At 42.0% G+C, this 8717-nt stretch overlaps 1 pseudogene; it reads left to right on the top strand.

Moving 5' to 3' along the window:
• The window catches only part of LOC149845597 (putative serine/threonine-protein kinase-like protein CCR3 pseudogene), a 28049-nt pseudogene extending 22476 nt beyond the window's left edge, over positions 1-5573 (top strand).
• The last annotated feature ends 3144 nt before the right edge of the window (positions 5574-8717 follow it).

Raw genomic sequence — 8717 nt, forward strand, 5'->3', positions numbered from 1 at the left:
TTTGAAATCTCAGTATTGGGATGGACGTTTATGCATTTGGTGGTCCTGAGGTAAAATCTTGGTCATACTACATGGATTTGGCAGCTGCCACTTCTTCAATTGCATAAACCCCGTAAACGCCCGTCCCAGCTACAGATTCCAAACCGGCCCTTAGCTATCTATTTGATGCATCTGAATGGTTAAGCTAGCCTGAGTCCACGTGATAATGTGGACTAATAATACTAACCGTAGGATGAATACCATTATACCTCAAATGATGGGATCAGAGCCGTTGAAATACTTTCCAGCCATATAGGGCGCTCAGAAACATATTTTTGAATAATTCTCTAACCACTCACTGCCAGAAAAACACCATAGTAGTGCCAGCCCTACCTTAATTGTATGAGTGTCACCCCTTGCGCAAGCCAAAGCATGATGAACTTTCTGGGAGCGAAGAGTAAGCCTATGGAGTTTTAGGCGGCCAGGACAGTGGCAGTAAGGCAATCCAAAAAAAGGCAGCCCTACACTCTCAAGTCCTTTTCAAGAAAGTGGGGATTATGTAGGTATCCCATGCGGTAAGCGGGGTCCTGTGACAAGCTGAAGGCCCAGGTTCGAATCCCTCTGCCACATGTTTTAAGCGAGATGAATTTAAGTCTTAAGCGATGCCAATTTTCTTTAATTGGCCATATGGGGCCCGCATATATGTATTTGATTGAATCTTCCTACTCCCCTTTTTTCAATATAATTTGTGCATAAAAAAAAGTAAAGAAAAACAAAAGCCTACCAATTTTGAAAAAGCATTCAAAACATCACGCCCACCATGCCTTCGGTTGGTAGCACACAAGATGGGGTTAGGCAATCCCCCATCAGTTATACAACCTTACCATTGGGTTTTGAACTTGCAACGTCCCAACACAAGGTGACATGCACCAACTGTTTCTAAGGTATGCGACCGCCGCGTATGCTGTTCTTATGACGTGCTTTTCCTGTGAAAGAGGATCCAGTCAGAGCTGCCTTGGATGCCGTTCATCTTGAAAATGATTCACACCCATCAAACCATGAATAAGGCTTATTGTGAGCCATTCATTTTAAACCATCCAGATGCCGTTCATTTGAAACACTAACGGGAAAAAAAAAAAAGTAGGGCCCATTCAAGTGATGAGCATCTTATTCTTACAGGTTCGGATGCCGTTCATCTTGAGAATCAACCTCATCTAAAGGTGCTCTGTTCCCGTTCTTTTTCTCCTGTTCACACAGGGACAAAAAAATTTGTTTTTGGTACTCGTATGAATTCTTGCATGCATTCATTTATGAACAAATTCCATAGTTTGTCTTTAGCCTTGTTTTCACCTGAAATCAATGTTGTCTGAATCGTATTGGGATAGGTAGCTGGGATGGGCGTTTATGGAGTTTATGCATTTGAGGAAGTGACAGCTGGTAGCTGCCAAATTCCTCTTTTAGTGTAAATACAAATAAGAAAGGGCTTCACTTCCGGTCCCAAATGCATAAACACCCATCCTAGCTGGTAGCTGTCATAAATCTTGCATTTTTTTCGGCAAAATCTTGGTAATAAAAAAATAAAATTAAAAATATAAAAAATATTTTTTATAAGAAAATATTAATAAAATTTATTTAAAAATAAAAATACATGATTTTTTTGCAATAAATAGCCATTTAAAACATAAATAACGTGTTTAAATCACGATATTTATGTTTTTTCATAAATCTCGCAAGAAATTGCAGTTTTAAACTTTCAGGCAATTTCTCACAAGGTTTTCGTAAATCTTGCCATATTTGTCACTATGGCCGGAATTGTATAAAAAGCACCGAAGAAGCCCAAAAAACCCATTTAGCATACGGTTTAGCACCAAATGGGTCTCTCTCTCTCTCTCTATATATATATATATATAGAGAGAGAGAGAGAGAGAGAATTGTGAGAATATAGAAATTGAGTATGAAGTAGGCATTTTGAACATTTTTTTTTGTAAATTTGACCCTCAAATATGTTCAACATGGTTCGTTTGCTAAGAATTGATATTTGGGTTGTATTGTCTATGAAAAAAATATGATTTTTGAAGCTTGAATATTCATAAAACTTATATGCATTTTTAAATCTTAAAAAAAAAATTACCCATATATCATAATTGAATGATTTAAGAGTTGATTTCTATAAAATCAAGCTTGCAAACATCAAATAATCAGATTCAAATATAAAAGAATCCTTTAAAAGTTTACTCGGTAGTAGTATATCAGTAGGAAAGAGTGAATCAAACAAATGAGATCCGGATCAGCTAAACACGTAGGAAAGCCGGATCTGGATCAGGTCGGAACAACCAAAATTCATAAAGGTTTCATACTGGATCCGGTCCTTTTTTCATCGGAGGACTGCTTGAAAGCTGAATCTTATTATGTTTTCAAGATAAATAACCCTCTTAGCATGGCAACCCCTTAAATAGATCCATATGGTTGGATCTACCCATCGGTGCCTGAATCTTATTTAATGTATTCAGACCTGTTATATCGGTTTTAAAAGAACCGATTCATTCAGTGAACCGCTTTTGAGAACGTTTGAGGAAAAAAAAGGCTCATTTTCCCACAAAAAATGAAGTCGTTTTTCACGTGACCGTGAAAAACAAATGGTCGTGTAATGAAAATTAGCCAATGGTGGTACTTGATGTCTCTCGTTTTTCACCCACCAAACATTTCTCTCGTTCGCACGCTCCACAGCAGAGAGAGAGAGAGAGAGAGAGAGAGAGAGAGACAGTCATTTACCATTATCAAATCCTTATTTAATTCCCTTCATTTAATCTGAATTCCTTTTCTGCATATCTTTCCTTTTAATCGCCTACCTTCTCTAAATTCAGAGACGAACCAAACAGTGATTTGAATGAATAATTGGGCGTCTCCCACTCTCTCTCTCTCTCTATCCCTGAAGATGAGGCCTGGACTGATCATCTTTTATTCTGCTTCTCTTCTGCTTCTTAGAAGGAGAAGATGAAGGAGAAGGCCTCTAAAATCATTGCCACCGTGGTGGTGGTGGTGATAGGGTTGGTGCTCGTGATTCCGGCTGCCAATGCGCTCGGCTCCATGTCGACGGTGGCAGTGGCATACGGGACCGGCACCGTCTGCGGTATCCGCAGCGGGAGGTGGGTCCCACAGAGCGTGGAGTGCGTGGTGGGGGAGAAGAGGGTGCAGGTGGCGCCCAACGTCTCCTTCGACGGTATCGCCGGCGGCCGGGACTTTTTCTGCGGCCTCCGATCCGGCGGCTCTCAGCTGCTCTGCTGGGACGCGGCGCCAGGCGGCTCGGTGCTGATCCTCCCGAGGCGCATCTACAACAGCGCCAGCGCGCCGCTCGCGGAGGCAACCGTCGGGGAGGGCCACGTCTGCGCCATCCGCAACGCCTCCAGCGCCGTCGATTGCTGGAGGCCTGTCCGCGTGCCTCCGCCGGCCTTCGGTCGGCTCCGGTCCGTCACCGCCGGACGCGGATTCTCCTGCGGGATATCGGCCGCCGAGGACCGCCACGTCCTCTGTTGGGCCGTCCCCGGCGATGCAGCTTCCGCCACGATCGCGGCTGATATTCAGGCCAGTTTCTCCAGCGTCGGATTTCTCTTGTTGGTCGCCGGAGAATCCCACGTCTGTGGGGTTGCCGTCGACGGTGCGGTGGTTTGCCACGGGAAGAACGATTCCGGCCAGCTTAATGCTCCTCCGTCGCCGGAATTCGGATTCTCCGACCTCGCGTTGGGTAGTAACTGGAGCTGCGCGATCCGGAGACCGAACGGGACGGTGGTGTGCTGGGGCGGTGGGTTTTCCGGCGGTCTTCCGAGCGACACCTCCTTCGAGTCCATCGTCTCCGGCTATGAATTCGTCTGCGGGCTGACCACCGGCAACCTTTCCGTCGTCTGTTGGGGGCCAAACCGGTTCAATCCTGCGAGAGCCGTTCCGCTGCCTCAACTCATCCCGGGACGTTGTACCCAAGCTTCGGAGTGCCGATGCGGTACGTACCCTGACTCACAGAACCTCTGTTCGGCGTCTCGGCTGATCTGTGCACCCTGTAGCGTCCAATCTCCACCACCACCACCACCTTCTCCTCCACCATCGAGTCCGGCCGCTAACCGGAGAAACAAGGGATTGATTGCCTTCGCTGTGATAGGATGCATCGGAGCATTTTCCGGCGTCGTCACCGTCGTCTACTGCATTTGGTCCGGCATTTACTGCTGCAGGCACCAAAAGATCTACAATTCAGTTCAGCCAACGATCGGTGGCGGTGGTGGTGGCGCTGTAACTAGCCCATCAAGGTCTTCGATGGTCCGGCGGCAGAGCTCGCTAGCGCGAATGAGGCGGCAGCGGAGCGGCACGTCGTCGACGAAGCCGATCGATCGCGGGGTGGAGGAATTCTCCTTCTTGGAGCTCTCGGACTCTACCGATGGATTCGCTGCGGAGAACAGAATTGGTGCTGGAAGCTTCGGGACGGTTTACAGAGGCAAGCTCGCCGACGGCCGGGAGGTGGCGATCAAGAGGGGAGATATCGGCCCGATGACGAACAAGTTCCAGGAGAAAGAAAGCGCGTTCCAATCCGAGCTCTCCTTCCTCTCTCGGTTGCACCACAAACACTTGGTCTCTCTGGTAGGCTTCTGCGAGGAGAACGAAGAGAGGTTGTTGGTCTATGAATTCATGCACAATGGCGCTCTCTACGATCACCTCCACACTAAGAACGACCCCGACTCGCCTGTAAACTCATGGAGGACTAGAATTAGGATCGCCCTCGATGCCGCCCGCGGCATCGAATACTTGCATAACTATGCAGTGCCGCCGATCATTCACAGGGATATCAAATCGTCCAATATCCTGCTAGACGCCGGATGGACGGCGAGGGTGTCCGATTTTGGGCTGTCTCTGAAGGGGCCGGAGGCGGAACACGACCACCTGAATCTGATGGCAGCAGGAACAGTTGGGTACATGGATCCTGAGTACTATGGCTTGCAGCACCTGACCGCCAAGAGTGATGTTTATGGGTTTGGTGTGGTAATGCTGGAGATGCTGACTGGAAAGCGGGCAATTCACAAGGATGTGGAAACCGGGATGCCGGTGAGCGTCGTAGATTTCGCGGTTGGGAAGATTGTCTCCTACGAGTTGGCGGCGATACTGGATAAGCGGGTGGCTCCACCGCAGGGAATGGAGGCAGAGGCTGTGGAGCTCGTGGCTTACACAGCAGTGCATTGCGTGAATTTGGAAGGGAAGGAGCGGCCGAGCATGACAGATATCGTTGCCAATTTAGAGAGAGCTGTTTCGATGTTTAGTGAGAGCCATGGGAGCATTTCAAGCAATGACATATCTTCTGTGTCTCTCTAGGAGTGGGGAAGATCACAGATGGACTTACTCTGCCATTTGCGCTACCGTTTTTTCCTTTTTGATTCCCTCTCTTCCTTTATTTTTTTTTGCAAAATTTTCACTGCGTTGATTGGTATGATTCTTTTGAGTTTTGATACTAAACTTGGATTGTGAATCATTTTGGGATGTAAATTCTTTAACTACATTGTTCTTCCTAAGGAGTTATCTAATTCGATATTAGCTAAGAGTTGAATGAATTCATGGAACTCTCTCTCTCTGTTATGGATGCCTATTTCAGTTTATTGATAAAAGTTCATGGTACAATATTTTATTTCCATATGTTTATAGTTGTGTTCTGCCTATTTTGGTTTATTGATATAAGTTCATGGTACAATATTGTATTTCCATATGTTTATGTTTGGGTTCTGCCTAATTCAGTTTAATCGTAAAAATTCATGTTCTGATATGTTATTTCTATATGTTTATAGTTTGTCAATGTCATTTTTCTACTGAGTGCTTTTTTCAACAGTAAATCATGATCCTGTAATCAAGATCTATTTTTTAAGTACCACTTCTTGGTTAAGGTGATGTGGGAGATCATTACGGTAAAGCTACATTATGTCATCATGCAATGCTCATTCTTTGTGGCTGGTGTCTTTATGAGTTCTAGGTAGCACTACCTTCAGAAAGATGGCAACCTTGGTTTTATGTGGAGGTTCCTTCTTTAATGGTTACAAGATTTAAGTCTTAAGCAAGAATTGTATCTCTCAGTGCTTGAAATGTCATGGGCATGTTGTAATGAAGATATTGCACCAAAATATAAGTAATACTAATGGGAATTGAAGGTTTGTAGTGTAATGGGTGCAAATATTATTGTTCAAGTGTGAGCTGGGCTAGCACAAGAATGATCTTAAAGACTTGAACAGCTTTTACTGATTGTTGTGGTAATCTCACATTTCTGATCTTGTTATTTAGTTATTTTTCTCTTGATGTTGCCAGCTGTTGATTCTGCATCTGGAATGAGATACAGATTTTATTTTCAAGTATGGCAAATCTTGGAGATATTGGGCTTTCACATATTGTCTGTATTGTTGAAAGCACGTGAACTCCTTCATAGTGTGGTAATCACTTGCTAAGCATCTTGAGTTTGTTTCACCAGGTATGGTGCTTTATATTTTACATGCGTCCTTTGGTGTCTGTGTTGGCTTTGATTGTCCACTTTAGACCTTCCTTGAAGAAAAGGTGTTTGTTTCTCCCCTGCTATGCTTTTTACTTTCATAAATACATCATCCTTCTTTTGCAGGTATCATGAGATCCTTATGTTTACTGTGCCCCAGTGTTATTAAAAACACGCCTCAAGGCGCAAAAAGCATGCCTCGCCTCAAGGCAAGGGCCTTTGTACCTTGAGGCTCAAATATAAAGCGTAAAAGCCTTGAGGCGTACGCCCCAGGGCGAAATGTGCCTCAATGTGAGGCGTATATGCCTTGTTTTTTTGGTCAAATGAGGGTCAAAGCCCTCATTTGACCAAAACATTGGGTCGGGCCCTAATTTTTCATTTTGTCACTCATCTCTCTCTCGTCTCTCACAGTCCCTCACTCATTTCTCTCTCACAGTCCCTCACTCATCTTCCACCTCTCATCTCGATCTTTCCCACCTCTCTTCGTCTCGTATGTCAACCTAACCCGAGCTTGGGTTTCGAAAGAAGAAGAAGAGAGGTACATGTTTTATATATTTGTATATATTTTTCTTTTTTGTTATTTTTTTGTCGAAATTTCAGTCTGCAGTTCGGTTGAGTTCCAATCTCCTTTAGCATTAAATTTTAGGCTGGTATACAACGTGAAATAACTTTTTTTTTGTCTCGAATAACTCTGTCACCTTGCTGCCCCAAATCGAGGAAATAGATAAGGCATGTGAATAAAAACACATTTATAAGGCCTTAAAAAGAGCCAAATCTTCAGTTATCTATTGTCATCAACCGACAATAATTGCTAAGAATTATGGGTGATCAACTATAGAGCATCAAATGACAAATAAAGATAAATGAATACAAACTAAATGTAACAATTCCTTTACTGTTTAATTGTTAGAGTCTATATTTTGGTGCAATAGTAGAAGCTATTGCAAATTTTGGACGAGGGTTCAAACCACCTTCTTATCATGATCAGTATTTTTGAAGTCCATTGACATCATCGACATGAAAAAAATGGGTATAAATTTGTATAAGTTGTTTGAAGAAGTTGGTGAAAGCAATATGGTGCAATTCATTATAGATAATGCACCAAATTATGTGGCAGCTGGGAATATGTTAACAACAAAAAAAATATGTTTTTGAACACCATATGCGGCGCATTGCTTGGATCTGATGTTAGAAGATATTAGAAATATTTCAAATTTTAAAGATATAGTGGAAAAGGCACAAAAAATTATAAGATACATCTATAGTCATGCATAGGTATTAAATTTGATGAGAAAGTTTACAAAGAAGAAAAAACGGTTACGTTCAGTCGTCACTCATTTTGCCACAACATATCTCACACTTCATAGTATTGGATATTATAAAAAAGAGTTGAAGTCGATGTTTTTGTCTTCAAATTTTAGATCATCTAATTACTATAAGAAATATGATGCTAAGAATATTTTTTATATTATTATTAATTATCATAAGTTTTGGGTTGCTATATCATATGCAATTAAAGCTACACTGTCACTCATGAAAGTATTGCGATTAGTCGATGCAGATGAGTCTGCTATAGGATTTTTATACGAGGCAATGGATAGAGCAAATGAGGAAATTGCTTCAAACCTTGTCAAGGTTGAAAAAAATATAAATTTATTTGGAATATCATTGATAGACGATGAGACTTGCAACTTCATAAGCCTTTGCATGCAGCTGCCTATTATTTAAATTTTCATTTTCATTATACTAACAACTTCAACCCGGATGAAGAAGTTATGAGTGACTTTTATGATTGTATTAAAAAATTGATTACCAATGAAAATGTTTGGTTGAAAATTACAACACAAATTGATGCATTTAAAAAGACAAAAGGGTTGTTTGGTAGAGAGGCAATCGTTACAACAAGAAAATTAAAAAGTCTTGGTAAGTTTGCAATTATGTTGTTATTTGTTAATATTTTTTTTATGTTTTTGTTAATTGTGACATTCTTAATGTTTTTATCAATTCTTTATTATTTTATTTGAATGCAGCTGATTGGTGAAGTTCATTTGGACAAGAAAATTCTGAATTGATGAATTTTGCAATTCGAATTTTAAGTTTGACATGTAGTGCATCGGGCTGTGAGAGAAATTGGAGTATTTTCTCATTGGTTTGTGACTTTGTATTTTATTTTTGAAATATATTTTTATAATTGTTATTATCTTATAATTGATTACCAATGATTTATAATTAT

The sequence above is a fragment of the Nuphar pumila genome, chromosome 2 (genome assembly GCF_984573655.1).
Source record: "Nuphar pumila chromosome 2, dmNupPumi1.hap1.1, whole genome shotgun sequence".
NCBI classification, from domain to species: Eukaryota; Viridiplantae; Streptophyta; class Magnoliopsida; order Nymphaeales; family Nymphaeaceae; genus Nuphar; species Nuphar pumila.